Source organism: Rhipicephalus microplus, chromosome 8 (assembly GCF_043290135.1).
Source record: "Rhipicephalus microplus isolate Deutch F79 chromosome 8, USDA_Rmic, whole genome shotgun sequence".
NCBI classification, from domain to species: Eukaryota; Metazoa; Arthropoda; class Arachnida; order Ixodida; family Ixodidae; genus Rhipicephalus; species Rhipicephalus microplus.
The window spans coordinates 79,482,839-79,507,221 of record NC_134707.1 but is presented as its reverse complement, the minus strand read 5'-3'; the positions used below and the strand labels follow the sequence as shown (position 1 = coordinate 79,507,221).

The following is a 24,383-nucleotide window of genomic DNA, read 5'->3' as shown; positions in this document are numbered from 1 at the left end:
ACCTCATGACTAATATTGAAAACTAATAAAAGTTTCATTCCCCAGGTGAGGCTCGAACTCACAACCCCGGCATAGCTCACGAGAACTGTCGTATAAGTACCGTGCGCTAACCAATTGCGCCACTGGGAACACGGTCGCACGTAGAAGTCTTTCCTTTAAGACTGTTGTCTACACACAACTCCAGTAAACAAATGTTTTCGAGCCAGGCAGTCACCAGCATTGAGTATACAATTAACCGCATGACTAAATATGAAAACTAATAAAAATTTCATTCCCCAGGTGAGGCTCGACCTCAAAACCCCGTCATAGGTCACGAGAACTGTCGTATAAGTACCGTGCGCTAACCAATTGCGCCACTAGGGAACACGGTCGCACGTAAGAGTGTTTCCTTTAGGACTGTTGTCTCCACACAACTCTAGTAAACAAATTTTTTCGAGCGAGGCAGTCGCCAGCATTGAGTATACATTTAACCTCATGACTAATTATGAAAACAATTAAAATTTCATTCCACAGGTGAGTCTCGAACTCACAACCTTGGCATAGCTGACGAGAACTGTCGTAAAAGTACCGTGCGCTAACTAATTGCGCCACTGGGGAACACGGTTGCACGTAAGAGTGTTTCCTTTAGGACTGTTGTCTACACACACCTCCAGTAAACAAATGTTTTCGAGCCAGGCAGTCGCCAGCATTGAGTATACAAATAACCTCATGACTAATATTGAAAACTAATAAAAGTTTCATTCCCCAGGTGAGGCTCGAACTCACAACCCCGGCATAGCTCACGAGAACTGTCGTATAAGTACCGTGCGCTAACCAATTGCGCCACTGGGGAACACGGTCGCACGTAGAAGTCTTTCCTTTAAGACTGTTGTCTACACACAACTCCAGTAAACAAATGTTTTCGAGCCAGGCAGTCACCAGCATTGAGTATACAATTAACCGCATGACTAAATATGAAAACTAATAAAAATTTCATTCCCCAGGTGAGATTCGAACTCAAAACCCCGGCATAGGTCACGAGAACTGTCGTATAAGTACCGTGCGCTAACCAATTGCGCAACTGGGGAACACGGTCGCACGTAAGAGTGTTTCCTTTAGGACTGTTGTCTCCACACAACTCTAGTAAACAAATGTTTTCGAGCCAGGCAGTCGCCAGCATTGAGTATACAATTAACCTCATGACTAAATATGAAAACTAATGAAAATTTCATTCCCCAGGTGAGGCTCGAACTCACAACCCCGGCATAGCTAACGAGAACTGTCGTATAAGTACCGTGCGCTAACCAATTGCGCCACTGGGGAACACGGTCGCACGTAGGAGTCTTTCGTTTAAGACTGTTGTCTACACACAACTCCAGTAAACAAATGTTTTCGAGCCAGGCAGTTGCCAGCATTGAGTATACAATTAACCTCATGACTAAATATGAAAACTAATGAACATTTCAGTCCCCAGGTGAGGCTCGAACTCACAACCCCAGCATAGCTCACGAGAACTGTCGTATAAGTACCGTGCGCTAACCAATTGCGCCACTGGGGAACACGGTCGCACGTAAGAGTGTTTCCTTTAGGACTGTTGTCTACACACAACTCCAGTAAACAAATGTTTTCGAGCCAGGCAGTCGCCAGCATTGAGTATACAATTAACCTCATGACTAAATATGAAAACTAATAAAAATTTTATTCCCCAGGTGAGGCTCGAACTCACAATCCCGGCACAGCTCACGCGAACTGTCGTATAAGTACCGTGCGCTAACCAATTGCGCCACTGGGGAACACGGTCGCACGTAAGAGTGTTTCCTTTAGGACTGTTGTCTCCACACAACTCTAGTAAACAAATGTTTTCGAGCCAGGCAGTCACCAGCATTGAGTATACAATTAACCGCATGACTAAATATGAAAAATAATAAAAATTTCATTCCCCAGGTGAGGCTCGAACTCAAAACCCCGGCATAGCTCACGAGAACTGTCGTATAAGTACCGTGCGCTAACCAATTGCGCCACTGGGGAACATGGTTGCACGTAAGAGTGTTTCCTTTAGGACTGTTGTCTACACACACCTCCAGTAAACAAATGTTTTCGAGCCAGGCAGTCGTCAGCATTTATTATACAATTAACCTCATGACTAAATATGAAATCTAAGAAAAATTTGATTCCATAGGTGAGGCTCGAACTCACAACCCCGGCATATCTCACGAGAACTGTTGTATAAGTACCGTGCGCTAACCAATTGCGCCACTAGGGAACACGGTCGCACGTAAGAGTGTTTCCTTTAGGACTGTTGTCTCCACACAACTCTAGTAAACAGATGTTTTCGAGCCAGGCAGTCGCCAGCATTGAGTATACAATGAAGCGCATGACTAAATATGAAAACTAAAAAAAATTTCATTCCCCAGGTGAGGCTCGAACTCACAACCCCGGCATAGCTCACGAGAACTGTCGTATAAGTACCGTGCGCTAACCAATTGCGCCACTGGGGAACACGGTCGCACGTAGGAGTCTTTCGTTTAAGACTGTTGTCTACACACAACTCCAGTAAACAAATGTTTTCGAGCCAGGCAGTCACCAGCATTGAGTATACAATTAACCGCATGACTAAATATGAAAACTAATAAAAATTTGATTCCATAGGTGAGGCTCGAACTCACAACCTCGGCATAGCTCACGAGAACTGTCGTATAAGTACCGTGCGCTAACCAATTGCGCCACTGGGGAACACGGTCGCACGTAAGAATGTTTCCTTTAGGACTGTTGTCTCCACACAACTCTAGTAAACAGATGTTTTCGAGCCAGGCAGTCGCCAGCATTGAGTATACAATTAACCTCATGACTAAGTATGAAAACTTATGAACATTTCATTCCCCAGGTGAGGCTCGAACTCACAACCCCAGCATAGCTCACGAGAACTGTCCTATAAATACAGCGCTAACCAATTGCGGCACTGGGGAACAAGGTTGCACGTAAAAGTGTTTCCTTTAGGACTGTTGTCTACACACAACTCCAGTAAACAAATGTTTTCGGGCCAGGCAGTCGCCAGCATTGAGTATGCAATTACCTCATGGCTAAATATGAAAACTAATGAAAATTTCACTCCCCAGGGGAGGCTCAAACTCACAACCCCGGCATAGCTCACGAGAACTGTCCTATAAATTCAGCGCTAACTAATTGCGCCACTGGGGAACACGGTTGCACGTAAAAGTGTTTCCTTTAGGACTGTTGTCTACACACAACTCCAGTAAACAAATGTTTTCGGGCCAGGCGGTCGCCAGCATTGAGTATACAATTACCTCATGGCTAAATATGAAAACTAATAAAAATTTCACTCCTCAGGCGAGGCTCAAACTCACAACCCCGGCATAGCTCACGAGAACTGTCGTGTAAGTACCGTGCGCTAACCAATTGCGCCCCTGGGGAACACGGTCGCACGTAGGAGTCTTTCCTTTAGAACTGTTGTCTGCGCAAAACTCCAGTAAACAAATTTTTTCGAGCCAGGCAGTCGCCAGCATTGAGTATACATTTAACCTCATGACTAAATATGAAAACTAATAAAAATTTCATTCCACAGGTGAGTCTCGAACTCACAACCTCGGCATAGCTGACGAGAACTGTCGTATAAGTATTGTGCACTAACCAATTGCGCAACTTGGGAACACGGTTGCACGTAAGAGTGTTTCCTTTAGGACTGTTGTCTACACACACCTCCAGTAAACAAATGTTTTCGAGCCAGGCAGTCGCCAGCATTGAGTATACAATTAACCTCAAGGTTAAATATGAAAACTAATGAAAATTCCATTCCCCAGGTGAGGCTCAAACTCACAACTCCGGCATAGCTCACGAGAACTTTCGTAAAGGTACCGTGCGCTAACCAATTGCGCCACTGGGGAACACGGTCGCACGTAGGAGTCTTTCCTTTAGGACTGTTTGCGCAAAACTCCAGTAAACAAATTTTTTCGAGCCAGGCAGTCACCAGCATCGAGTATACAATTAACCTCATGACTAAATATGAAAACTAATAAAAACTTCATTGCACAGGTGAGTTTCGAACTCACAACCTCGGCATAGCTCACGAGAACTGTCGTATAAGTACCGTGCGCATACCAATTGCGCCACTGGGGAACATGGTTGCACGTAAGAGTGTTTCCTTTAGGACTGTTGTCTACACACACCTCCAGTAAACAAATGTTTTCGAGCCAGGCAGTCGTCAGCATTTAGTATACAATTAACATCATGACTAAATATGAAATCTAAGAAAAATTTGATTCCATAGGTGAGGCTCGAACTCACAACCCCGGCATAGCTCACGAGAACTGTCGTATAAGTACCGTGTGCTAACTAATTGCGCCACTGGAGAACACGGTCGCACGTAGGAGTCTTTCCTTTAGGACTGTTGTCTACACACAACTCCAGTAAACAAATGTTTTCGAGCCAGGCAGTCGCCAGCATTGAGTATACAATTAACCTCATGTATAATTATGAAAACTAATAAAAATTTCATTCCACAGGTGAGTCTCGAACTCACAACCTTGGCATAGCTGACGAGAACTGTCGTGAAAATACCGTGCGCTAACTAATTGCGCCACTGGGGAACACGGTTGCACGTAAGAGTGTTTCCTTTAGGACTGTTGTCTACACACACCTCCAGTAAACAAATGTTTTCGAGCCAGGCAGTCGCCAGCATTGAGTATACAATTAACCTCATGACTAATATTGAAAACTAATAAAAGTTTCATTCCCCAGGTGAGGCTCGAACTCACAACCCCGGCATAGCTCACGAGAACTGTCGTATAAGTACCGTGCGCTAACCAATTGCGCCACTGGGAACACGGTCGCACGTAGAAGTCTTTCCTTTAAGACTGTTGTCTACACACAACTCCAGTAAACAAATGTTTTCGAGCCAGGCAGTCACCAGCATTGAGTATACAATTAACCGCATGACTAAATATGAAAACTAATAAAAATTTCATTCCCCAGGTGAGGCTCGACCTCAAAACCCCGTCATAGGTCACGAGAACTGTCGTATAAGTACCGTGCGCTAACCAATTGCGCCACTAGGGAACACGGTCGCACGTAAGAGTGTTTCCTTTAGGACTGTTGTCTCCACACAACTCTAGTAAACAAATTTTTTCGAGCGAGGCAGTCGCCAGCATTGAGTATACATTTAACCTCATGACTAATTATGAAAACAATTAAAATTTCATTCCACAGGTGAGTCTCGAACTCACAACCTTGGCATAGCTGACGAGAACTGTCGTAAAAGTACCGTGCGCTAACTAATTGCGCCACTGGGGAACACGGTTGCACGTAAGAGTGTTTCCTTTAGGACTGTTGTCTACACACACCTCCAGTAAACAAATGTTTTCGAGCCAGGCAGTCGCCAGCATTGAGTATACAAATAACCTCATGACTAATATTGAAAACTAATAAAAGTTTCATTCCCCAGGTGAGGCTCGAACTCACAACCCCGGCATAGCTCACGAGAACTGTCGTATAAGTACCGTGCGCTAACCAATTGCGCCACTGGGGAACACGGTCGCACGTAGAAGTCTTTCCTTTAAGACTGTTGTCTACACACAACTCCAGTAAACAAATGTTTTCGAGCCAGGCAGTCACCAGCATTGAGTATACAATTAACCGCATGACTAAATATGAAAACTAATAAAAATTTCATTCCCCAGGTGAGATTCGAACTCAAAACCCCGGCATAGGTCACGAGAACTGTCGTATAAGTACCGTGCGCTAACCAATTGCGCAACTGGGGAACACGGTCGCACGTAAGAGTGTTTCCTTTAGGACTGTTGTCTCCACACAACTCTAGTAAACAAATGTTTTCGAGCCAGGCAGTCGCCAGCATTGAGTATACAATTAACCTCATGACTAAATATGAAAACTAATGAAAATTTCATTCCCCAGGTGAGGCTCGAACTCACAACCCCGGCATAGCTAACGAGAACTGTCGTATAAGTACCGTGCGCTAACCAATTGCGCCACTGGGGAACACGGTCGCACGTAGGAGTCTTTCGTTTAAGACTGTTGTCTACACACAACTCCAGTAAACAAATGTTTTCGAGCCAGGCAGTTGCCAGCATTGAGTATACAATTAACCTCATGACTAAATATGAAAACTAATGAACATTTCAGTCCCCAGGTGAGGCTCGAACTCACAACCCCAGCATAGCTCACGAGAACTGTCGTATAAGTACCGTGCGCTAACCAATTGCGCCACTGGGGAACACGGTCGCACGTAAGAGTGTTTCCTTTAGGACTGTTGTCTACACACAACTCCAGTAAACAAATGTTTTCGAGCCAGGCAGTCGCCAGCATTGAGTATACAATTAACCTCATGACTAAATATGAAAACTAATAAAAATTTTATTCCCCAGGTGAGGCTCGAACTCACAATCCCGGCACAGCTCACGCGAACTGTCGTATAAGTACCGTGCGCTAACCAATTGCGCCACTGGGGAACACGGTCGCACGTAAGAGTGTTTCCTTTAGGACTGTTGTCTCCACACAACTCTAGTAAACAAATGTTTTCGAGCCAGGCAGTCACCAGCATTGAGTATACAATTAACCGCATGACTAAATATGAAAAATAATAAAAATTTCATTCCCCAGGTGAGGCTCGAACTCAAAACCCCGGCATAGCTCACGAGAACTGTCGTATAAGTACCGTGCGCTAACCAATTGCGCCACTGGGGAACATGGTTGCACGTAAGAGTGTTTCCTTTAGGACTGTTGTCTACACACACCTCCAGTAAACAAATGTTTTCGAGCCAGGCAGTCGTCAGCATTTATTATACAATTAACCTCATGACTAAATATGAAATCTAAGAAAAATTTGATTCCATAGGTGAGGCTCGAACTCACAACCCCGGCATATCTCACGAGAACTGTTGTATAAGTACCGTGCGCTAACCAATTGCGCCACTAGGGAACACGGTCGCACGTAAGAGTGTTTCCTTTAGGACTGTTGTCTCCACACAACTCTAGTAAACAGATGTTTTCGAGCCAGGCAGTCGCCAGCATTGAGTATACAATGAAGCGCATGACTAAATATGAAAACTAAAAAAAATTTCATTCCCCAGGTGAGGCTCGAACTCACAACCCCGGCATAGCTCACGAGAACTGTCGTATAAGTACCGTGCGCTAACCAATTGCGCCACTGGGGAACACGGTCGCACGTAGGAGTCTTTCGTTTAAGACTGTTGTCTACACACAACTCCAGTAAACAAATGTTTTCGAGCCAGGCAGTCACCAGCATTGAGTATACAATTAACCGCATGACTAAATATGAAAACTAATAAAAATTTGATTCCATAGGTGAGGCTCGAACTCACAACCTCGGCATAGCTCACGAGAACTGTCGTATAAGTACCGTGCGCTAACCAATTGCGCCACTGGGGAACACGGTCGCACGTAAGAATGTTTCCTTTAGGACTGTTGTCTCCACACAACTCTAGTAAACAGATGTTTTCGAGCCAGGCAGTCGCCAGCATTGAGTATACAATTAACCTCATGACTAAGTATGAAAACTTATGAACATTTCATTCCCCAGGTGAGGCTCGAACTCACAACCCCAGCATAGCTCACGAGAACTGTCCTATAAATACAGCGCTAACCAATTGCGGCACTGGGGAACAAGGTTGCACGTAAAAGTGTTTCCTTTAGGACTGTTGTCTACACACAACTCCAGTAAACAAATGTTTTCGGGCCAGGCAGTCGCCAGCATTGAGTATGCAATTACCTCATGGCTAAATATGAAAACTAATGAAAATTTCACTCCCCAGGGGAGGCTCAAACTCACAACCCCGGCATAGCTCACGAGAACTGTCCTATAAATTCAGCGCTAACTAATTGCGCCACTGGGGAACACGGTTGCACGTAAAAGTGTTTCCTTTAGGACTGTTGTCTACACACAACTCCAGTAAACAAATGTTTTCGGGCCAGGCAGTCGCCAGCATTGAGTATACAATTACCTCATGGCTAAATATGAAAACTAATAAAATTTCACTCCCCAGGCGAGGCTCAAACTCACAACCCCGGCATAGCTCACGAGAACTGTCGTGTAAGTACCGTGCGCTAACCAATTGCGCCACTGGGGAACACGGTCGCACGTAGGAGTCTTTCCTTTAGGACTGTTGTCTACACACACCTCCAGTAAACAAATGTTTTCGAGCCAGGCAGTCGTCAGCATTTAGTATACAATTAACATCATGACTAAATATGAAAAATAATAAAAATTTCATTCCCCAGGTGAGGCTCGAACTCAAAACCCCGGCATAGCTCACGAGAACTGTCGTATAAGTACCGTGCGCTAACCAATTGCGCCACTGGGGAACATGGTCGCACTTAGGAGTCTTTCCTTTAGGACTGTTGTCTACACACAACTCCAGTAAACAAATGTTTTCGGGCCAGGCAGTCGCCAGCATTGAGTATACAATTACCTCATGGCTAAATATGAAAACTAATAAAAATTTTATTCCCCAGGTGAGGCTCGAACTCACAATCCCGGCATAGCTCACGCGAACCGTCGTATAAGTACCGTGCGCTAACCAATTGCGCCACTGGGGAACACGGTCGCACGTAAGAGTGTTTCCTTTAGGACTGTTGTCTCCACACAACTCTAGTAAACAAATGTTTTCGAGCCAGGCAGTCACCAGCATTGAGTATACAATTAACCGCATGACTAAATATGAAAAATAATAAAAATTTCATTCCCCAGGTGAGGCTCGAACTCAAAACCCCGGCATAGCTCACGAGAACTGTCGTATAAGTACCGTGCGCTAACCAATTGCGCCACTGGGGAACATGGTCGCACTTAGGAGTCTTTCCTTTAGGACTGTTGTCTACACACAACTCCAGTAAACAAATGTTTTCGGGCCAGGCAGTCGCCAGCATTGAGTATACAATTACCTCATGGCTAAATATGAAAACTAATGAAAATTTCACTCCCCAGGGGAGGCTCAAACTCACAACCCCGGCATAGCTCACGAGAACTGTCCTATAAATTCAGCGCTAACTAATTGCGCCACTGGGGAACACGGTTGCACGTAAAAGTGTTTCCTTTAGGACTGTTGTCTACACACAACTCCAGTAAACAAATGTTTTCGGGCCAGGCAGTCGCCAGCATTGAGTATACAATTACCTCATGGCTAAATATGAAAACTAATAAAATTTCACTCCCCAGGCGAGGCTCAAACTCACAACCCCGGCATAGCTCACGAGAACTGTCGTGTAAGTACCGTGCGCTAACCAATTGCGCCACTGGGGAACACGGTCGCACGTAGGAGTCTTTCCTTTAGGACTGTTTGCGCAAAACTCCAGTAAACAAATTTTTTCGAGCCAGGCAGTCACCAGCATCGAGTATACAATTAACCTCATGACTAAATATGAAAACTAATAAAAACTTCATTGCACAGGTGAGTTTCGAACTCACAACCTCGGCATAGCTCACGAGAACTGTCGTATAAGTACCGTGCGCATACCAATTGCGCCACTGGGGAACATGGTTGCACGTAAGAGTGTTTCCTTTAGGACTGTTGTCTACACACACCTCCAGTAAACAAATGTTTTCGAGCCAGGCAGTCGTCAGCATTTATATATACAATTAACATCATGACTAAATATGAAATCTAAGAAAAATTTGATTCCATAGGTGAGGCTCGAACTCACAACCCCGGCATAGCTCACGAGAACTGTCGTATAAGTACCGTGTGCTAACTAATTGCGCCACTGGAGAACACGGTCGCACTTAGGAGTCTTTCCTTTAGGACTGTTGTCTACACACAACTCCAGTAAACAAATGTTTTCGAGCCAGGCAGTCGCCAGCATTGAGTATACAATTAACCTCATGTATAATTATGAAAACTAATAAAAATTTCATTCCACAGGTGAGTCTCGAACTCACAACCTTGGCATAGCTGACGAGAACTGTCGTGAAAATACCGTGCGCTAACTAATTGCGCCACTGGGGAACACGGTTGCACGTAAGAGTGTTTCCTTTAGGACTGTTGTCTACACACACCTCCAGTAAACAAATGTTTTCGAGCCAGGCAGTCGCCAGCATTGAGTATACAATTAACCTCATGACTAATATTGAAAACTAATAAAAGTTTCATTCCCCAGGTGAGGCTCGAACTCACAACCCCGGCATAGCTCACGAGAACTGTCGTATAAGTACCGTGCGCTAACCAATTGCGCCACTGGGAACACGGTCGCACGTAGAAGTCTTTCCTTTAAGACTGTTGTCTACACACAACTCCAGTAAACAAATGTTTTCGAGCCAGGCAGTCACCAGCATTGAGTATACAATTAACCGCATGACTAAATATGAAAACTAATAAAAATTTCATTCCCCAGGTGAGGCTCGACCTCAAAACCCCGTCATAGGTCACGAGAACTGTCGTATAAGTACCGTGCGCTAACCAATTGCGCCACTAGGGAACACGGTCGCACGTAAGAGTGTTTCCTTTAGGACTGTTGTCTCCACACAACTCTAGTAAACAAATTTTTTCGAGCGAGGCAGTCGCCAGCATTGAGTATACATTTAACCTCATGACTAATTATGAAAACAATTAAAATTTCATTCCACAGGTGAGTCTCGAACTCACAACCTTGGCATAGCTGACGAGAACTGTCGTAAAAGTACCGTGCGCTAACTAATTGCGCCACTGGGGAACACGGTTGCACGTAAGAGTGTTTCCTTTAGGACTGTTGTCTACACACACCTCCAGTAAACAAATGTTTTCGAGCCAGGCAGTCGCCAGCATTGAGTATACAAATAACCTCATGACTAATATTGAAAACTAATAAAAGTTTCATTCCCCAGGTGAGGCTCGAACTCACAACCCCGGCATAGCTCACGAGAACTGTCGTATAAGTACCGTGCGCTAACCAATTGCGCCACTGGGGAACACGGTCGCACGTAGAAGTCTTTCCTTTAAGACTGTTGTCTACACACAACTCCAGTAAACAAATGTTTTCGAGCCAGGCAGTCACCAGCATTGAGTATACAATTAACCGCATGACTAAATATGAAAACTAATAAAAATTTCATTCCCCAGGTGAGGCTCGAACTCAAAACCCCGGCATAGGTCACGAGAACTGTCGTATAAGTACCGTGCGCTAACCGATTGCGCAACTGGGGAACACGGTCGCACGTAAGAGTGTTTCCTTTAGGACTGTTGTCTCCACACAACTCTAGTAAACAAATGTTTTCGAGCCAGGCAGTCGCCAGCATTGAGTATACAATGAACCTCATGACTAAATATGAAAACTAATGAAAATTTCATTCCCCAGGTGAGGCTCGAACTCACAACCCCGGCATAGCTAACGAGAACTGTCGTATAAGTACCGTGCGCTAACCAATTGCGCCACTGGGGAACACGGTCGCACGTAGGAGTCTTTCGTTTAAGACTGTTGTCTACACACAACTCCAGTAAACAAATGTTTTCGAGCCAGGCAGTTGCCAGCATTGAGTATACAATTAACCTCATGACTAAATATGAAAACTAATGAACATTTCAGTCCCCAGGTGAGGCTCGAACTCACAACCCCAGCATAGCTCACGAGAACTGTCGTATAAGTACCGTGCGCTAACCAATTGCGCCACTGGGGAACACGGTCGCACGTAAGAGTGTTTCCTTTAGGACTGTTGTCTACACACAACTCCAGTAAACAAATGTTTTCGAGCCAGGCAGTCGCCAGCATTGAGTATACAATTAACCTCATGACTAAATATGAAAACTAATAAAAATTTTATTCCCCAGGTGAGGCTCGAACTCACAATCCCGGCATAGCTCACGCGAACTGTCGTATAAGTACCGTGCGCTAACCAATTGCGCCACTGGGGAACACGGTCGCACGTAAGAGTGTTTCCTTTAGGACTGTTGTCTCCACACAACTCTAGTAAACAAATGTTTTCGAGCCAGGCAGTCACCAGCATTGAGTATACAATTAACCGCATGACTAAATATGAAAAATAATAAAAATTTCATTCCCCAGGTGAGGCTCGAACTCAAAACCCCGGCATAGCTCACGAGAACTGTCGTATAAGTACCGTGCGCTAACCAATTGCGCCACTGGGGAACATGGTTGCACGTAAGAGTGTTTCCTTTAGGACTGTTGTCTACACACACCTCCAGTAAACAAATGTTTTCGAGCCAGGCAGTCGTCAGCATTTATTATACAATTAACCTCATGACTAAATATGAAATCTAAGAAAAATTTGATTCCATAGGTGAGGCTCGAACTCACAACCCCGGCATATCTCACGAGAACTGTTGTATAAGTACCGTGCGCTAACCAATTGCGCCACTAGGGAACACGGTCGCACGTAAGAGTGTTTCCTTTAGGACTGTTGTCTCCACACAACTCTAGTAAACAGATGTTTTCGAGCCAGGCAGTCGCCAGCATTGAGTATACAATGAACCGCATGACTAAATATGAAAACTAAAAAAATTTCATTCCCCAGGTGAGGCTCGAACTCACAACCCCGGCATAGCTCACGAGAACTGTCGTATAAGTACCGTGCGCTAACCAATTGCGCCACTGGGGAACACGGTCGCACGTAGGAGTCTTTCGTTTAAGACTGTTGTCTACACACAACTCCAGTAAACAAATGTTTTCGAGCCAGGCAGTCACCAGCATTGAGTATACAATTAACCGCATGACTAAATATGAAAACTAATAAAAATTTGATTCCATAGGTGAGGCTCGAACTCACAACCTCGGCATAGCTCACGAGAACTGTCGTATAAGTACCGTGCGCTAACCAATTGCGCCACTGGGGAACACGGTCGCACGTAAGAATGTTTCCTTTAGGACTGTTGTCTCCACACAACTCTAGTAAACAGATGTTTTCGAGCCAGGCAGTCGCCAGCATTGAGTATACAATTAACCTCATGACTAAGTATGAAAACTTATGAACATTTCATTCCCCAGGTGAGGCTCGAACTCACAACCCCAGCATAGCTCACGAGAACTGTCCTATAAATACAGCGCTAACCAATTGCGGCACTGGGGAACAAGGTTGCACGTAAAAGTGTTTCCTTTAGGACTGTTGTCTACACACAACTCCAGTAAACAAATGTTTTCGGGCCAGGCAGTCGCCAGCATTGAGTATACAATTACCTCATGGCTAAATATGAAAACTAATGAAAATTTCACTCCCCAGGGGAGGCTCAAACTCACAACCCCGGCATAGCTCACGAGAACTGTCCTATAAATTCAGCGCTAACTAATTGCGCCACTGGGGAACACGGTTGCACGTAAAAGTGTTTCCTTTAGGACTGTTGTCTACACACAACTCCAGTAAACAAATGTTTTCGGGCCAGGCAGTCGCCAGCATTGAGTATACAATTACCTCATGGCTAAATATGAAAACTAATAAAAATTTCACTCCCCAGGCGAGGCTCAAACTCACAACCCCGGCATAGCTAACGAGAACTGTCGTATAAGTACCGTGCGCTAACCAATTGCGCCACTGGGGAACACGGTCGCACGTAGTAGTCTTTCGTTTAAGACTGTTGTCTACACACAACTCCAGTAAACAAATGTTTTCGAGCCAGGCAGTTGCCAGCATTGAGTATACAATTAACCTCATGACTAAATATGAAAACTAATGAACATTTCAGTCCCCAGGTGAGGCTCGAACTCACAACCCCAGCATAGCTCACGAGAACTGTCCTATAAATACAGCACTAACCAATTGCGGCACTGGGGAACAAGGTTGCACGTAAGAGTGTTTCCTTTAGGACTGTTGTCTACACACACCTCCAGTAAACAAATGTTTTTGAGCCAGGCAGTCGTCAGCATTTAGTATACAATTAACCTCATGACTAAATATGAAATCTAAGAAAAATTTGATTCCATAGGTGAGGCTCGAACTCACAACCCCGGCATAGCTCACGAGAACTGTCGTATAAGTACCGTGTGCTAACTAATTGCGCCACTGGAGAACACGGTCGCACGTAGGAGTCTTTCCTTTAGGACTGTTGTCTACACACAACTCCAGTAAACAAATGTTTTCGAGCCAGGCAGTCGCCAGCATTGAGTATACAATTAACCTCATGACTAAATATGAAAACTAATAAAAATTTTATTCCCCAGGTGAGGCTCGAACTCACAATCCCGGCATAGCTCACGAGAACTGTCGTATAAGTACCGTGCGCTAACCAATTGCGCCACTGGGGAACACGGTCGCACGTAAGAGTGTTTCCTTTAGGACTGTTGTCTCCACACAACTCTAGTAAACAAATGTTTTCGAGCCAGGCAGTCACCAGCATTGAGTATACAATTAACCACATGACTAAATATGAAAACTAATAAAAATTTCATTCCCCAGGTGAGGCTCGAACTCAAAACCCCGGCATAGCTCACGAGAACTGTCGTATAAGTACCGTGCGCTAACCAATTGCGCCACTGGGGAACATGGTTGCACGTAAGAGTGTTTCCTTTAGGACTGTTGTCTACACACACCTCCAGTAAACAAATGTTTTCGAGCCAGGCAGTCGTCAGCATTTAGTATACAATTAACCTCATGACTAAATATGAAATCTAAGAAAAATTTGATTCCATAGGTGAGGCTCGAACTCACAACCCCGGCATAGCTCACGAGAACTGTTGTATAAGTACCGTGCGCTAACCAATTGCGCCACTAGGGAACACGGTCGCACGTAAGAGTGTTTCCTTTAGGACTGTTGTCTCCACACAACTCTAGTAAACAGATGTTTTCGAGCCAGGCAGTCGCCAGCATTGAGTATACAATTAACCGCATGACTAAATATGAAAACTAATAAAAATTTCATTCCCCAGGTGAGGCTCGACCTCAAAACCCCGGCATAGGTCACGAGAACTGTCGTATAAGTACCGTGCGCTAACCAATTGCGCCACTAGGGAACACGGTCGCACGTAAGAGTGTTTCCTTTAGGACTGTTGTCTCCACACAACTCTAGTAAACAAATTTTTTCGAGCGAGGCAGTCGCCAGCATTGAGTATACATTTAACCTCATGACTAATTATGAAAACAATTAAAATTTCATTCCACAGGTGTGTCTCGAACTCACAACCTTGGCATAGCTGACGAGAACTGTCGTAAAAGTACCGTGCGCTAACTAATTGCGCCACTGGGGAACACGGTTGCACGTAAGAGTGTTTCCTTTAGGACTGTTGTCTACACACACCTCCAGTAAACAAATGTTTTCGAGCCAGGCAGTCGCCAGCATTGAGTATACAATTAACCTCATGACTAATATTGAAAACTAATAAAAGTTTCATTCCCCAGGTGAGGCTCAAACTCACAACCCCGGCATAGGTCACGAGAACTGTCGTATAAGTACCGTGCGCTAACCAATTGCGCCACTAGGGAACGCGGTCGCACGTAAGAGTGTTTCCTTTAGGACTGTTGTCTCCACACAACTCTAGTAAAAAAATTTTTTCGAGCGAGGCAGTCGCCAGCATTGAGTATACATTTAACCTCATGACTAATTATGAAAATAATTAAAATTTCATTCCACAGGTGAGTCTCGAACTCACAACCTTGGCATAGCTGACGAGAACTGTCGTAAAAGTACCGTGCGCTAACTAATTGCGCCACTGGGGAACACGGTTGCACGTAAGAGTGTTTCCTTTAGGACTGTTGTCTACACACACCTCCAGTAAACAAATGTTTTCGAGCCAGGCAGTCGCCAGCATTGAGTATACAATTACCCTCATGACTAATATTGAAAACTAATAAAAGTTTCATTCCCCAGGTGAGGCTCGAACTCACAACCCCGGCATAGCTCACGAGAACTGTCGTATAAGTACCGTGCGCTAACCAATTGCGCCACTGGGGAACACGGTCGCACGTAGGAGTCTTTCGTTTAAGACTGTTGTCTACACACAACTCCAGTAAACAAATGTTTTCGAGCCAGGCAGTTGCCAGCATTGAGTATACAATTAACCTCATGACTAAATATGAAAACTAATGAACATTTCATTCCCCAGGTGAGGCTCGAACTCACAACCCCAGCATAGCTCACGAGAACTGTCCTATAAATACAGCGCTAACCAATTGCGGCACTGGGGAACAAGGTTGCACGTAAGAGTGTTTCCTTTAGGACTGTTGTCTACACACACCTCCAGTAAACAAATGTTTTCGAGCCAGGCAGTCGTCAGCATTTAGTATACAATTAACCTCATGACTAAATATGAAATCTAAGAAAAATTTGATTCCATAGGTGAGGCTCGAACTCACAACCCCGGCATAGCTCACGAGAACTGTCGTATAAGTACCGTGTGCTAACTAATTGCGCCACTGGAGAACATGGTCGCACGTAGGAGTCTTTCCTTTAGGACTGTTGTCTACACACAACTCCAGTAAACAAATGTTTTCGAGCCAGGCAGTCGCCAGCATTGAGTATACAATTAACCTCATGACTAAATATGAAAACTAATAAAAATTTTATTCCCCAGGTGAGGCTCGAACTCACAATCCCGGCATAGCTCACGAGAACTGTCGTATAAGTACCGTGCGCTAACCAATTGCGCCACTGGGGAACACGGTCGCACGTAAGAATGTTTCCTTTAGTACTGTTGTCTCCACACAACTCTAGTAAACAAATGTTTTCGAGCCAGGCAGTCACCAGCATTGAGTATACAATGAACCGCATGACTAAATATGAAAACTAATAAAAATTTCATTCCCCAGGTGAGGCTCCAACTCAAAACCCCGGCATAGCTCACGAGAACTGTCGTATAAGTACCGTGCGCTAACCAATTGCGCCACTGGGGAACATGGTTGCACGTAAGAGTGTTTCCTTTAGGACTGTTGTCTACACACACCTCCAGTAAACAAATGTTTTCGAGCCAGGCAGTCGTCAGCATTTAGTATACAATTAACCTCATGACTGAATATGAAATCTAAGAAAAATTTGATTCCATAGGTGAGGCTCGAACTCACAACCCCGGCATAGCTCACGAGAACTGTCCTATAAACACAGCGCTAACCAATTGCGGCACTGGGGAACAAGGTTGCACGTAAAAGTGTTTCCTTTAGGACTGTTGTCTACACACAACTCCAGTAAACAAATGTTTTCGGGCCAGGCAGTCGCCGGCATTGAGTATACAATTACCTCATGGCTAAATATGAACACTAATGAAAATTTCACTCCCCAGGGGAGGCTCAAACTCACAACCCCGGCATAGCTCACGAGAACTGTCCTATAAATTCAGCGCTAACCAATTGCGCCACTGGGGAACACGGTTGCACGTAAAAGTGTTTCCTTTAGGACTGTTGTCTACACACAACTCCAGTAAACAAATGTTTTCGGGCCAGGCAGTCGCCAGCATTGAGTATACAATTACCTCATGGCTAAATATGAAAACTAATAAAAATTTCACTCCCCAGGCGAGGCTCAAACTCACAACCCCGGCATAGCTCACGAGAACTGTCGTGTAAGTACCGTGCGCTAACCAATTGCGCCACTGGGGAACATGGTTGCACGTAAGAGTGTTTCCTTTAGGACTGTTGTCTACACACACCTCCAGTAAACAAATGTTTTCGAGCCAGGCAGTCGTCAGCATTTAGTATACAATTAACCTCATGACTAAATATGAAATCTAAGAAAAGTTTGATTCCATAGGTGAGGCTCGAACTCACAACCCCGGCATAGCTCACGAGAACTGTCGTATAAGTACCGTGTGCTAACTAATTGCGCCACTGGAGAACACGGTCGCACGTAAGAGTGTTTCCTTTAGGACTGTTGTCTCCACACAACTCTAGTAAACAAATGTTTTCGAGCCAGGCAGTCGCCAGCATTGAGTATACAATTAACCTCATGACTAAATATGAAAACTAATGAAAATTTCATTCCCCAGGTGAGGCTCGAACTCACAACCCCAGCATAGCTCACGAGAACTGTCCTATAAATACAGCGCTAACCAATTGCGCCACTGGGGAACATGGTTGCACGTAAAAGTGTTTTCTTTAGGACTGTTGTCTACACACAACTCCAGTAAACAAATGTTTTCGGGCCAGGCAGTCGCCAGCATTGAGTATACAATTACCTCATGGCTAAATATGAAAACTAATGAAAATTTCACTCCCCAGGCGAGGTTCAAACTCACAACCCCGGCATAGCTCACGAGAACTGTCCTATAAATTCAGCGCTAACCAATTGCGCCACTGGGGAACACGGTCGCACGTAGGAGTCTTTCCTTTGGGACTGTTGTCTGCGCAAAACTCCAGTAAACAAAATTTTTCGAGCCAGGCAGTCGCCAGCATTGAGTATACATTTAACCTCATGACTAAATATGAAAACTAATAAAAATTTCATTCCACAGGTGAGTCTCGAACTCACAACCTTGGCATAGCTGACGAGAACTGTCGTAAAATACCGTGCGCTAACCAATTGCGCCACTGGGGAACACGGTTGCACGTAAGAGTGTTTCCTTTAGGACTGTTGTCTACACACACCTCCAGTAAACAAATGTTTTCGAGCCAGGCAGTCGCCAGCATTGAGTATACAATTAACCTCATGACTAATATTGAAAACTAATAAAAGTTTCATTCCCCAGGTGAGGCTCGAACTCACAACCCCGGCATAGCTGACGAGAACTGTCGTATAAGTACCGTGGGCTTACCAATTGCGCCACTGGGGAACACGGTTGCACGTAAGAGTGTTTCCTTTAGGACTGTTGTCTACACACACCTCCAGTAAACAAATGTTTTCGAGCCAGGCAGTCGCCTGCATTAAATATACAATTAACCTCAAGGTTAAATATGAAAACTAATGAAAATTCCATTCCCCAGGTGAGGCTCAAACTCACAACTCCGGCATAGCTCACGAGAACTTTCGTAAAGGTACCGTGCGCTAACCAATTGCGCCACTGGGGAACACGGTCACATGTAGGAGTCTTTCCTTTAGGACTGTTGTCTGCGCAAAACTCCAGTAAACCAACCTTTTCGAGCCAGGCAGTCGCCAGCATTCAGTATACAATGAACCTCACGACTAAATATGAAAACTAATAAAAATTTCATTCCCCAGGTGAGGCTCGAACTCACAACCCCGGCATAGCTCACGAGAACTGTCATATAAGTACCGTGCGCTAACCAATTGCGCCACTGAGGAACACGGTTCCACGTAGGCGTCTTTCGTTTAAGACTGTTGTCTACACACAACTCCAGTAAACAAATGTTTTCGAGCCAGGCAGTCACCAGCATTGAGTATACAATTACCGCATGACTAAATATGAAAACTAATAAAAATTTCATTCCCCAGGTGAGGCTCGAACTCAAAACCCCGGCATAGCTCACGAGAACTGTCGTATAAGTACCGTGCGCTAACCAATTGCGCCACTGGGGAACATGGTTGCACGTAAGAGTGTTTCCTTTAGGACTGTTGTCTGCACACACCTCCAGTAAACAAATTTTTTCGAGCCAGGCAGTCGTCAGCATTTAGTATACAATTAACCTCATGACTAAATTTGAAATCTAAGAAAAATTTGATTCCATAGGTAAGGCTCGAACTCACAACCCCGGCATAGCTCACGAGAACTGTCGTATAAGTACCGTGTGCTAACTAATTGCGCCACTGGAGAACACGGTCGCACGTAGGAGTCTTTCCTTTAGGACTGTTGTCTACGCACAACTCCAGTAAACAAATGTTTTCGAGCCAGGCAGTCGCCAGCATTGAGTATACAATTAACCTCATGACTAAATATGAAAACTAATAAAAATTTTATTCCCCAGGTGAGGCTCGAACTCACAACCCCGGCATAGCTCACGAGAACTGTCGTATAAGTACCGTGCACTAACCAATTGCGCCACTGGGGAACACGGTCGCACGTAAGAGTGTTTCCTTTAGGACTGTTGTCTCCACACAACTCTAGTAAACAGATGTTTTCGAGCCAGGCAGTCGCCAGCATTGAGTATACAATTAACCTCATGACTAAATATGAAAACTAATGAACATTTCATTCCCCAGGTGAGGCTCGAACTCACAACCCCGGCATAGCTCACGAGAACTGTCGTATAATTACCGTGCGCTAACCAATTGCGCCACTGGGGAACGCGGTTGCACGTAAGAGTGTTTCCTTTAGGACTGTTGTCTACACACACCTCCAGTAAACAAATGTTTTCGAGCCAGGCAGTCGCCAGCATTGAGTATACAATTGACCTCATGACTAAATAGGAAAACCAATAAAAATTTCATTTTCCAGGTGAGGCTCGAACTCTCAACCCCCGCATAGCTCACGAGAACTGTCGTATAAGTACCGTGCGCTAACCAATTACGCCACTGGGGAACACGGTCGCACGTAGGAGTCTTTCCTTTAGGACTGTTGTCTACACACACCTCCAGTAAGCAAATGTTTTCGAGCCAGGCAGTCGCCAGCATTGAGTATACAATTAACCTCATGACTAATAATGAAAACTAATAAAAATTTCATTCCCAAGGTGAGGCTCGAACTCACAACCCCGGCATAGCTCACGAGAACTGTCGTATAAGTACCGTGCGCTAACCAATTGCGCCACTGGGGAACACGGTTTCACGTTACAGTGTTTCCTTTACGACTGTTGTCTACACAAACCTCCAGTAAACAAATGTTTTCGAGCCAGGCAGTCGCCAGCATTGCGTATACAATTAACCTCATGACTAAATATGAAAACTAATAAAAATTTCATTCCCCAGGTGAGGCTCGAACTCACAACCCCGGGATAGCTCACGAGAACTGTCGTATAAGTACCGTGCACTAACCAATTGCGCCACTGGGGAACGCAGTTGCCCGTAAGAGTGTTTCCTTTAGGACTGTTGTCTACACACACCTCCAGTAAACAAATGTTTTCGAGCCAGGCAGTCGCCAGCATTGAGTATACAATTAACCTCATGACTAAATAGAAAAACTAATAAAAATTTCATTCCCCAGGTGAGGCTCGAACTCTCAACCCGCGCATAGCTCACGAGAACTGTCGTATAAGTACCGTGCGCTAACCAATTGCGCCACTGGGGAACACGGTTGCACGTAAGAGGGTTTCTTTTACGACTGTTGTCTCCACACAACTCCAGTAAACAAATGTTTCCGAGCCAGACATTCGCCAGCATTGAGTATACAATTAACCTCAAGGTTAAATATGAAAACTAATGAACATTTCATTCCCCAGGTGAGGGTCGAACTCACAACCCCGGCATAGCTCACGAGAACTGTCGTATAATTACCGTGCGCTAACCAATTGTGCCACTGGGGAACGCGGTTGCACGCAAGAGTGTTTCCTTTAGGACTGTTGTCTACACACACCTCCAGTAAACAAATGTTTTCGATCCAGGCAGTCGCCAGCATTGAGTATACAATTGACCTCATGACTAAATAGGAAAACCAATAAAAATTTCATTCCCCAGGTGAGGCTCGAACTCTCAACCCCCGCATAGCTCACGAGACCTGTCGTATAAGTACCGTGCGCTAACCAATTACGCCACTGGGGAACACGGTCGCACGTAGGAGTCTTTCCTTTAGGACTGTTGTCTACACACACCTCCAGTAAGCAAATGTTTTCGAGCCAGGCAGTTGCCAGAATTGAGTATACAATTAACCTCATGACTAAATATGAACACTAATAAAAAATTTCATTCCCCAGGTGAGGCTCGAACTCACAACCCCGGCATAGCTCACGAGAACTGTCGTATAAGTACCGTGCGCTACCCAATTTCGCCACTGGGGAACACGGTTTCACGTTAGAGTGTTTCCTTTACGACTGGTGTCTACACAAACCTCCGGTAAACAAATGTTTTCGAGCCAGGCAGTCGCCAGCATTGCGTATACAATTAACCTCATGACTAAATATGAAAACTAATAAAAATTTCATTCCCCAGGTGAGGCTCGAACTCACAACCCCGGGATAGCTCATGAGAACTGTCGTATAAGTACCGTGCACTAACCAATTGCGCCACTGGAGAACGCAGTTGCACGTAAGAGTGTTTCCTTTAGGACTGTTGTCTACACACACCTCCAGTAAACAAATGTTTTCGAGCCAGGCAGTCGCCAGCATTGAGTATACAATTAACCTCAAGACTAAATAGAAAAACTAATAAAAATTTCATTCCCCAGGTGAGGCTCGAACTCTCAACCCGCGCATAGCTCACGAGAACTGTCGTATAAGTACCGTGCGCTAACCAATTGCGCCACTGGGGAACACGGTTGCACGTAAGAGGGTTTCTTTTACGACTGTTGTCTCCACACAACTCCAGTAAACAAATGTTTCCGAGCCAGACATTCGCCAGCATTGAGTATACAATTAACCTCAAGGTTAAATATGAAAACTAATGAACATTTCATTCCCCAGGTGAGGGTCGAACTCACAACCCCGGCATAGCTCACGAGAACTGTCGTATAATTACCGTGCGCTAACCGATTGCGCCACTGGGGAACGCGGTTGCACGCAAGAGTGTTTCCTTTAGGACTGTTGTCTACACACACCTCCAGTAAACAAATGTTTTCGATCCAGGCAGTCGCCAGCATTGAGTATACAATTGACCTCATGACTAAATAGGAAAACCAATAAAAATTTCATTCCCCAGGTGAGGCTCGAACTCTCAACCCCCGCATAGCTCACGAGACCTGTCGTATAAGTACCGTGCGCTAACCAATTACGCCACTGGGGAACACGGTCGCGCGTAGGAGTCTTTCCTTTAGGACTGTTGTCTACACACACCTCCAGTAAGCAAATGTTTTCGAGCCAGGCAGTTGCCAGAATTGAGTATACAATTAACCTCATGACTAAATATGAACACTAATAAAAAATTTCATTCCCCAGGTGAGGCTCGAACTCACAACCCCGGCATAGCTCACGAGAACTGTCGTATAAGTACCGTGCGCTACCCAATTTCGCCACTGGGGAACACGGTTTCACGTTAGAGTGTTTCCTTTACGACTGGTGTCTACACAAACCTCCGGTAAACAAATGTTTTCGAGCCAGGCAGTCGCCAGCATTGCGTATACAATTAACCTCATGACTAAATATGAAAACTAATAAAAATTTCATTCCCCAGGTGAGGCTCGAACTCACAACCCCGGGATAGCTCATGAGAACTGTCGTATAAGTACCGTGCACTAACCAATTGCGCCACTGGAGAACGCAGTTGCACGTAAGAGTGTTTCCTTTAGGACTGTTGTCTACACACACCTCCAGTAAACAAATGTTTTCGAGCCAGGCAGTCGCCAGCATTGAGTATACAATTAACCTCAAGACTAAATAGAAAAACTAATAAAAATTTCATTCCCCAGGTGAGGCTCGAACTCTCAACCCGCGCATAGCTCACGAGAACTGTCGTATAAGTACCGTGCGCTAACCAATTGCGCCACTGGGGAACACGGTTGCACGTAAGAGGGTTTCTTTTACGACTGTTGTCTCCACACAACTCCAGTAAACAAATGTTTCCGAGCCAGGCAGTCGCCAGCATTGAGTATACAATTAACCTCAAGGTTAAATATGAAAACTAATGAAAATTTCATTCCCCAGGTGAGGCTCAAACTCAACTCCGGCATAGCTCACGAGAACTTTAGTAAAGGTACCGTGCGCTAACCAATTGCGCCACTGGGGAACACGGTCACACGTAGGAGTCTTTCCTTTAGGACTGTTGTCTGCGCAAAATTCCAATAAACAAACGTTTTCGAGCCAGGCAGTCGCCAGCATTCAGTACACATCGAACCTCACGACTAAATATGAAAACTAATGAACATTTCAGTCCCCAGGTGAGGCTCGAACTCACAACCCCAGCATAGCTCACGAGAACTGTCCTATAAATACAGCACTAACCAATTGCGGCACTGGGGAACAAGGTTGCACGTAAGAGTGTTTCCTTTAGGACTGATGTCTACACACACCTCCAGTAAACAAATGTTTTCGAGCCAGGCAGTCGTCAGCATTTAGTATACAATTAACCTCATGACTAAATATGAAATCTAAGAAAAATTTGATTCCATAGGTGAGGCTCGAACTCACAACCCCGGCATAGCTCACGAGAACTGTCGTATAAGTACCGTGTGCTAACTAATTGCGCCACTGGAGAACACGGTCGCACGTAGGAGTCTTTCCTTTAGGACTGTTGTCTACACACAACTCCAGTAAACAAATGTTTTCGAGCCAGGCCGTCGCCAGCATTGAGTATACAATTAACCTCATGACTAAATATGAAAACTAATAAAAATTTTATTCCCCAGGTGAGGCTCGAACTCACAATCCCGGCATAGCTCACGAGAACTGTCGTATAAGTACCGTGCGCTAACCAATTGCGCCACTGGGGAACACGGTCGCACGTAAGAGTGTTTCCTTTAGGACTGTTGTCTCCACACAACTCTAGTAAACAAATGTTTTCGAGCCAGGCAGTCACCAGCATTGAGTATACAATTAA

At 44.9% G+C, this 24,383-nt stretch overlaps 51 non-coding genes across 51 annotated transcripts; all 51 read right to left on the bottom strand.

Moving 5' to 3' along the window:
* Window positions 1-37: 37 nt before the first annotated feature.
* Window positions 38-129, bottom strand: TRNAI-UAU (transfer RNA isoleucine (anticodon UAU)). Its single transcript is given in 2 exon segments — window positions 38-73; window positions 92-129. It is a non-coding gene; the product is annotated as a tRNA-Ile (tRNA).
* A 611-nt stretch (window positions 130-740) lies between these two features.
* On the bottom strand, window positions 741-832 carry TRNAI-UAU (transfer RNA isoleucine (anticodon UAU)). Its single transcript is given in 2 exon segments — window positions 741-776; window positions 795-832. It is a non-coding gene; the product is annotated as a tRNA-Ile (tRNA).
* A 378-nt stretch (window positions 833-1,210) lies between these two features.
* On the bottom strand, window positions 1,211-1,302 carry TRNAI-UAU (transfer RNA isoleucine (anticodon UAU)). The gene is given in 2 exon segments: window positions 1,211-1,246; window positions 1,265-1,302. It is a non-coding gene; the product is annotated as a tRNA-Ile (tRNA).
* Window positions 1,303-1,445: 143 nt separating this feature from the next.
* Window positions 1,446-1,537, bottom strand: TRNAI-UAU (transfer RNA isoleucine (anticodon UAU)). Its single transcript is given in 2 exon segments — window positions 1,446-1,481; window positions 1,500-1,537. It is a non-coding gene; the product is annotated as a tRNA-Ile (tRNA).
* Window positions 1,538-1,680: 143 nt separating this feature from the next.
* Window positions 1,681-1,772, bottom strand: TRNAI-UAU (transfer RNA isoleucine (anticodon UAU)). Its single transcript is given in 2 exon segments — window positions 1,681-1,716; window positions 1,735-1,772. It is a non-coding gene; the product is annotated as a tRNA-Ile (tRNA).
* A 143-nt stretch (window positions 1,773-1,915) lies between these two features.
* TRNAI-UAU (transfer RNA isoleucine (anticodon UAU)) lies at window positions 1,916-2,007 on the bottom strand. Its single transcript is given in 2 exon segments — window positions 1,916-1,951; window positions 1,970-2,007. It is a non-coding gene; the product is annotated as a tRNA-Ile (tRNA).
* A 143-nt stretch (window positions 2,008-2,150) lies between these two features.
* On the bottom strand, window positions 2,151-2,242 carry TRNAI-UAU (transfer RNA isoleucine (anticodon UAU)). The gene is given in 2 exon segments: window positions 2,151-2,186; window positions 2,205-2,242. It is a non-coding gene; the product is annotated as a tRNA-Ile (tRNA).
* Window positions 2,243-2,385: 143 nt separating this feature from the next.
* On the bottom strand, window positions 2,386-2,477 carry TRNAI-UAU (transfer RNA isoleucine (anticodon UAU)). Its single transcript is given in 2 exon segments — window positions 2,386-2,421; window positions 2,440-2,477. It is a non-coding gene; the product is annotated as a tRNA-Ile (tRNA).
* Window positions 2,478-2,620: 143 nt separating this feature from the next.
* TRNAI-UAU (transfer RNA isoleucine (anticodon UAU)) lies at window positions 2,621-2,712 on the bottom strand. Its single transcript is given in 2 exon segments — window positions 2,621-2,656; window positions 2,675-2,712. It is a non-coding gene; the product is annotated as a tRNA-Ile (tRNA).
* Window positions 2,713-4,726: 2,014 nt separating this feature from the next.
* Window positions 4,727-4,818, bottom strand: TRNAI-UAU (transfer RNA isoleucine (anticodon UAU)). Its single transcript is given in 2 exon segments — window positions 4,727-4,762; window positions 4,781-4,818. It is a non-coding gene; the product is annotated as a tRNA-Ile (tRNA).
* A 611-nt stretch (window positions 4,819-5,429) lies between these two features.
* Window positions 5,430-5,521, bottom strand: TRNAI-UAU (transfer RNA isoleucine (anticodon UAU)). The gene is given in 2 exon segments: window positions 5,430-5,465; window positions 5,484-5,521. It is a non-coding gene; the product is annotated as a tRNA-Ile (tRNA).
* Window positions 5,522-5,899: 378 nt separating this feature from the next.
* TRNAI-UAU (transfer RNA isoleucine (anticodon UAU)) lies at window positions 5,900-5,991 on the bottom strand. The gene is given in 2 exon segments: window positions 5,900-5,935; window positions 5,954-5,991. It is a non-coding gene; the product is annotated as a tRNA-Ile (tRNA).
* Window positions 5,992-6,134: 143 nt separating this feature from the next.
* Window positions 6,135-6,226, bottom strand: TRNAI-UAU (transfer RNA isoleucine (anticodon UAU)). The gene is given in 2 exon segments: window positions 6,135-6,170; window positions 6,189-6,226. It is a non-coding gene; the product is annotated as a tRNA-Ile (tRNA).
* Window positions 6,227-6,369: 143 nt separating this feature from the next.
* Window positions 6,370-6,461, bottom strand: TRNAI-UAU (transfer RNA isoleucine (anticodon UAU)). Its single transcript is given in 2 exon segments — window positions 6,370-6,405; window positions 6,424-6,461. It is a non-coding gene; the product is annotated as a tRNA-Ile (tRNA).
* Window positions 6,462-6,604: 143 nt separating this feature from the next.
* On the bottom strand, window positions 6,605-6,696 carry TRNAI-UAU (transfer RNA isoleucine (anticodon UAU)). The gene is given in 2 exon segments: window positions 6,605-6,640; window positions 6,659-6,696. It is a non-coding gene; the product is annotated as a tRNA-Ile (tRNA).
* A 143-nt stretch (window positions 6,697-6,839) lies between these two features.
* Window positions 6,840-6,931, bottom strand: TRNAI-UAU (transfer RNA isoleucine (anticodon UAU)). The gene is given in 2 exon segments: window positions 6,840-6,875; window positions 6,894-6,931. It is a non-coding gene; the product is annotated as a tRNA-Ile (tRNA).
* Window positions 6,932-7,074: 143 nt separating this feature from the next.
* TRNAI-UAU (transfer RNA isoleucine (anticodon UAU)) lies at window positions 7,075-7,166 on the bottom strand. The gene is given in 2 exon segments: window positions 7,075-7,110; window positions 7,129-7,166. It is a non-coding gene; the product is annotated as a tRNA-Ile (tRNA).
* A 143-nt stretch (window positions 7,167-7,309) lies between these two features.
* TRNAI-UAU (transfer RNA isoleucine (anticodon UAU)) lies at window positions 7,310-7,401 on the bottom strand. Its single transcript is given in 2 exon segments — window positions 7,310-7,345; window positions 7,364-7,401. It is a non-coding gene; the product is annotated as a tRNA-Ile (tRNA).
* Window positions 7,402-8,007: 606 nt separating this feature from the next.
* On the bottom strand, window positions 8,008-8,099 carry TRNAV-UAC (transfer RNA valine (anticodon UAC)). Its single transcript is given in 2 exon segments — window positions 8,008-8,043; window positions 8,062-8,099. It is a non-coding gene; the product is annotated as a tRNA-Val (tRNA).
* A 143-nt stretch (window positions 8,100-8,242) lies between these two features.
* TRNAI-UAU (transfer RNA isoleucine (anticodon UAU)) lies at window positions 8,243-8,334 on the bottom strand. Its single transcript is given in 2 exon segments — window positions 8,243-8,278; window positions 8,297-8,334. It is a non-coding gene; the product is annotated as a tRNA-Ile (tRNA).
* A 142-nt stretch (window positions 8,335-8,476) lies between these two features.
* TRNAI-UAU (transfer RNA isoleucine (anticodon UAU)) lies at window positions 8,477-8,568 on the bottom strand. The gene is given in 2 exon segments: window positions 8,477-8,512; window positions 8,531-8,568. It is a non-coding gene; the product is annotated as a tRNA-Ile (tRNA).
* Window positions 8,569-8,711: 143 nt separating this feature from the next.
* Window positions 8,712-8,803, bottom strand: TRNAI-UAU (transfer RNA isoleucine (anticodon UAU)). Its single transcript is given in 2 exon segments — window positions 8,712-8,747; window positions 8,766-8,803. It is a non-coding gene; the product is annotated as a tRNA-Ile (tRNA).
* Window positions 8,804-9,176: 373 nt separating this feature from the next.
* TRNAV-UAC (transfer RNA valine (anticodon UAC)) lies at window positions 9,177-9,268 on the bottom strand. Its single transcript is given in 2 exon segments — window positions 9,177-9,212; window positions 9,231-9,268. It is a non-coding gene; the product is annotated as a tRNA-Val (tRNA).
* An 846-nt stretch (window positions 9,269-10,114) lies between these two features.
* On the bottom strand, window positions 10,115-10,206 carry TRNAI-UAU (transfer RNA isoleucine (anticodon UAU)). Its single transcript is given in 2 exon segments — window positions 10,115-10,150; window positions 10,169-10,206. It is a non-coding gene; the product is annotated as a tRNA-Ile (tRNA).
* Window positions 10,207-10,817: 611 nt separating this feature from the next.
* Window positions 10,818-10,909, bottom strand: TRNAI-UAU (transfer RNA isoleucine (anticodon UAU)). The gene is given in 2 exon segments: window positions 10,818-10,853; window positions 10,872-10,909. It is a non-coding gene; the product is annotated as a tRNA-Ile (tRNA).
* A 378-nt stretch (window positions 10,910-11,287) lies between these two features.
* TRNAI-UAU (transfer RNA isoleucine (anticodon UAU)) lies at window positions 11,288-11,379 on the bottom strand. Its single transcript is given in 2 exon segments — window positions 11,288-11,323; window positions 11,342-11,379. It is a non-coding gene; the product is annotated as a tRNA-Ile (tRNA).
* A 143-nt stretch (window positions 11,380-11,522) lies between these two features.
* TRNAI-UAU (transfer RNA isoleucine (anticodon UAU)) lies at window positions 11,523-11,614 on the bottom strand. Its single transcript is given in 2 exon segments — window positions 11,523-11,558; window positions 11,577-11,614. It is a non-coding gene; the product is annotated as a tRNA-Ile (tRNA).
* Window positions 11,615-11,757: 143 nt separating this feature from the next.
* Window positions 11,758-11,849, bottom strand: TRNAI-UAU (transfer RNA isoleucine (anticodon UAU)). Its single transcript is given in 2 exon segments — window positions 11,758-11,793; window positions 11,812-11,849. It is a non-coding gene; the product is annotated as a tRNA-Ile (tRNA).
* A 143-nt stretch (window positions 11,850-11,992) lies between these two features.
* On the bottom strand, window positions 11,993-12,084 carry TRNAI-UAU (transfer RNA isoleucine (anticodon UAU)). The gene is given in 2 exon segments: window positions 11,993-12,028; window positions 12,047-12,084. It is a non-coding gene; the product is annotated as a tRNA-Ile (tRNA).
* A 143-nt stretch (window positions 12,085-12,227) lies between these two features.
* On the bottom strand, window positions 12,228-12,319 carry TRNAI-UAU (transfer RNA isoleucine (anticodon UAU)). Its single transcript is given in 2 exon segments — window positions 12,228-12,263; window positions 12,282-12,319. It is a non-coding gene; the product is annotated as a tRNA-Ile (tRNA).
* A 142-nt stretch (window positions 12,320-12,461) lies between these two features.
* Window positions 12,462-12,553, bottom strand: TRNAI-UAU (transfer RNA isoleucine (anticodon UAU)). The gene is given in 2 exon segments: window positions 12,462-12,497; window positions 12,516-12,553. It is a non-coding gene; the product is annotated as a tRNA-Ile (tRNA).
* A 143-nt stretch (window positions 12,554-12,696) lies between these two features.
* On the bottom strand, window positions 12,697-12,788 carry TRNAI-UAU (transfer RNA isoleucine (anticodon UAU)). The gene is given in 2 exon segments: window positions 12,697-12,732; window positions 12,751-12,788. It is a non-coding gene; the product is annotated as a tRNA-Ile (tRNA).
* Window positions 12,789-13,395: 607 nt separating this feature from the next.
* TRNAI-UAU (transfer RNA isoleucine (anticodon UAU)) lies at window positions 13,396-13,487 on the bottom strand. The gene is given in 2 exon segments: window positions 13,396-13,431; window positions 13,450-13,487. It is a non-coding gene; the product is annotated as a tRNA-Ile (tRNA).
* A 611-nt stretch (window positions 13,488-14,098) lies between these two features.
* On the bottom strand, window positions 14,099-14,190 carry TRNAI-UAU (transfer RNA isoleucine (anticodon UAU)). The gene is given in 2 exon segments: window positions 14,099-14,134; window positions 14,153-14,190. It is a non-coding gene; the product is annotated as a tRNA-Ile (tRNA).
* Window positions 14,191-14,333: 143 nt separating this feature from the next.
* Window positions 14,334-14,425, bottom strand: TRNAI-UAU (transfer RNA isoleucine (anticodon UAU)). The gene is given in 2 exon segments: window positions 14,334-14,369; window positions 14,388-14,425. It is a non-coding gene; the product is annotated as a tRNA-Ile (tRNA).
* A 143-nt stretch (window positions 14,426-14,568) lies between these two features.
* Window positions 14,569-14,660, bottom strand: TRNAI-UAU (transfer RNA isoleucine (anticodon UAU)). The gene is given in 2 exon segments: window positions 14,569-14,604; window positions 14,623-14,660. It is a non-coding gene; the product is annotated as a tRNA-Ile (tRNA).
* Window positions 14,661-15,272: 612 nt separating this feature from the next.
* Window positions 15,273-15,364, bottom strand: TRNAI-UAU (transfer RNA isoleucine (anticodon UAU)). Its single transcript is given in 2 exon segments — window positions 15,273-15,308; window positions 15,327-15,364. It is a non-coding gene; the product is annotated as a tRNA-Ile (tRNA).
* A 377-nt stretch (window positions 15,365-15,741) lies between these two features.
* TRNAI-UAU (transfer RNA isoleucine (anticodon UAU)) lies at window positions 15,742-15,833 on the bottom strand. The gene is given in 2 exon segments: window positions 15,742-15,777; window positions 15,796-15,833. It is a non-coding gene; the product is annotated as a tRNA-Ile (tRNA).
* Window positions 15,834-16,444: 611 nt separating this feature from the next.
* TRNAI-UAU (transfer RNA isoleucine (anticodon UAU)) lies at window positions 16,445-16,536 on the bottom strand. The gene is given in 2 exon segments: window positions 16,445-16,480; window positions 16,499-16,536. It is a non-coding gene; the product is annotated as a tRNA-Ile (tRNA).
* Window positions 16,537-17,378: 842 nt separating this feature from the next.
* Window positions 17,379-17,470, bottom strand: TRNAV-UAC (transfer RNA valine (anticodon UAC)). Its single transcript is given in 2 exon segments — window positions 17,379-17,414; window positions 17,433-17,470. It is a non-coding gene; the product is annotated as a tRNA-Val (tRNA).
* A 1,077-nt stretch (window positions 17,471-18,547) lies between these two features.
* TRNAI-UAU (transfer RNA isoleucine (anticodon UAU)) lies at window positions 18,548-18,639 on the bottom strand. Its single transcript is given in 2 exon segments — window positions 18,548-18,583; window positions 18,602-18,639. It is a non-coding gene; the product is annotated as a tRNA-Ile (tRNA).
* A 378-nt stretch (window positions 18,640-19,017) lies between these two features.
* Window positions 19,018-19,109, bottom strand: TRNAI-UAU (transfer RNA isoleucine (anticodon UAU)). The gene is given in 2 exon segments: window positions 19,018-19,053; window positions 19,072-19,109. It is a non-coding gene; the product is annotated as a tRNA-Ile (tRNA).
* Window positions 19,110-19,251: 142 nt separating this feature from the next.
* On the bottom strand, window positions 19,252-19,343 carry TRNAI-UAU (transfer RNA isoleucine (anticodon UAU)). The gene is given in 2 exon segments: window positions 19,252-19,287; window positions 19,306-19,343. It is a non-coding gene; the product is annotated as a tRNA-Ile (tRNA).
* A 378-nt stretch (window positions 19,344-19,721) lies between these two features.
* Window positions 19,722-19,813, bottom strand: TRNAI-UAU (transfer RNA isoleucine (anticodon UAU)). The gene is given in 2 exon segments: window positions 19,722-19,757; window positions 19,776-19,813. It is a non-coding gene; the product is annotated as a tRNA-Ile (tRNA).
* A 143-nt stretch (window positions 19,814-19,956) lies between these two features.
* On the bottom strand, window positions 19,957-20,048 carry TRNAI-UAU (transfer RNA isoleucine (anticodon UAU)). Its single transcript is given in 2 exon segments — window positions 19,957-19,992; window positions 20,011-20,048. It is a non-coding gene; the product is annotated as a tRNA-Ile (tRNA).
* Window positions 20,049-20,426: 378 nt separating this feature from the next.
* On the bottom strand, window positions 20,427-20,518 carry TRNAI-UAU (transfer RNA isoleucine (anticodon UAU)). Its single transcript is given in 2 exon segments — window positions 20,427-20,462; window positions 20,481-20,518. It is a non-coding gene; the product is annotated as a tRNA-Ile (tRNA).
* Window positions 20,519-20,661: 143 nt separating this feature from the next.
* Window positions 20,662-20,753, bottom strand: TRNAI-UAU (transfer RNA isoleucine (anticodon UAU)). The gene is given in 2 exon segments: window positions 20,662-20,697; window positions 20,716-20,753. It is a non-coding gene; the product is annotated as a tRNA-Ile (tRNA).
* An 849-nt stretch (window positions 20,754-21,602) lies between these two features.
* On the bottom strand, window positions 21,603-21,694 carry TRNAI-UAU (transfer RNA isoleucine (anticodon UAU)). Its single transcript is given in 2 exon segments — window positions 21,603-21,638; window positions 21,657-21,694. It is a non-coding gene; the product is annotated as a tRNA-Ile (tRNA).
* A 613-nt stretch (window positions 21,695-22,307) lies between these two features.
* Window positions 22,308-22,399, bottom strand: TRNAI-UAU (transfer RNA isoleucine (anticodon UAU)). The gene is given in 2 exon segments: window positions 22,308-22,343; window positions 22,362-22,399. It is a non-coding gene; the product is annotated as a tRNA-Ile (tRNA).
* A 379-nt stretch (window positions 22,400-22,778) lies between these two features.
* Window positions 22,779-22,870, bottom strand: TRNAI-UAU (transfer RNA isoleucine (anticodon UAU)). The gene is given in 2 exon segments: window positions 22,779-22,814; window positions 22,833-22,870. It is a non-coding gene; the product is annotated as a tRNA-Ile (tRNA).
* A 1,314-nt stretch (window positions 22,871-24,184) lies between these two features.
* On the bottom strand, window positions 24,185-24,276 carry TRNAI-UAU (transfer RNA isoleucine (anticodon UAU)). The gene is given in 2 exon segments: window positions 24,185-24,220; window positions 24,239-24,276. It is a non-coding gene; the product is annotated as a tRNA-Ile (tRNA).
* Between the last annotated feature and the right edge of the window lie 107 nt (window positions 24,277-24,383).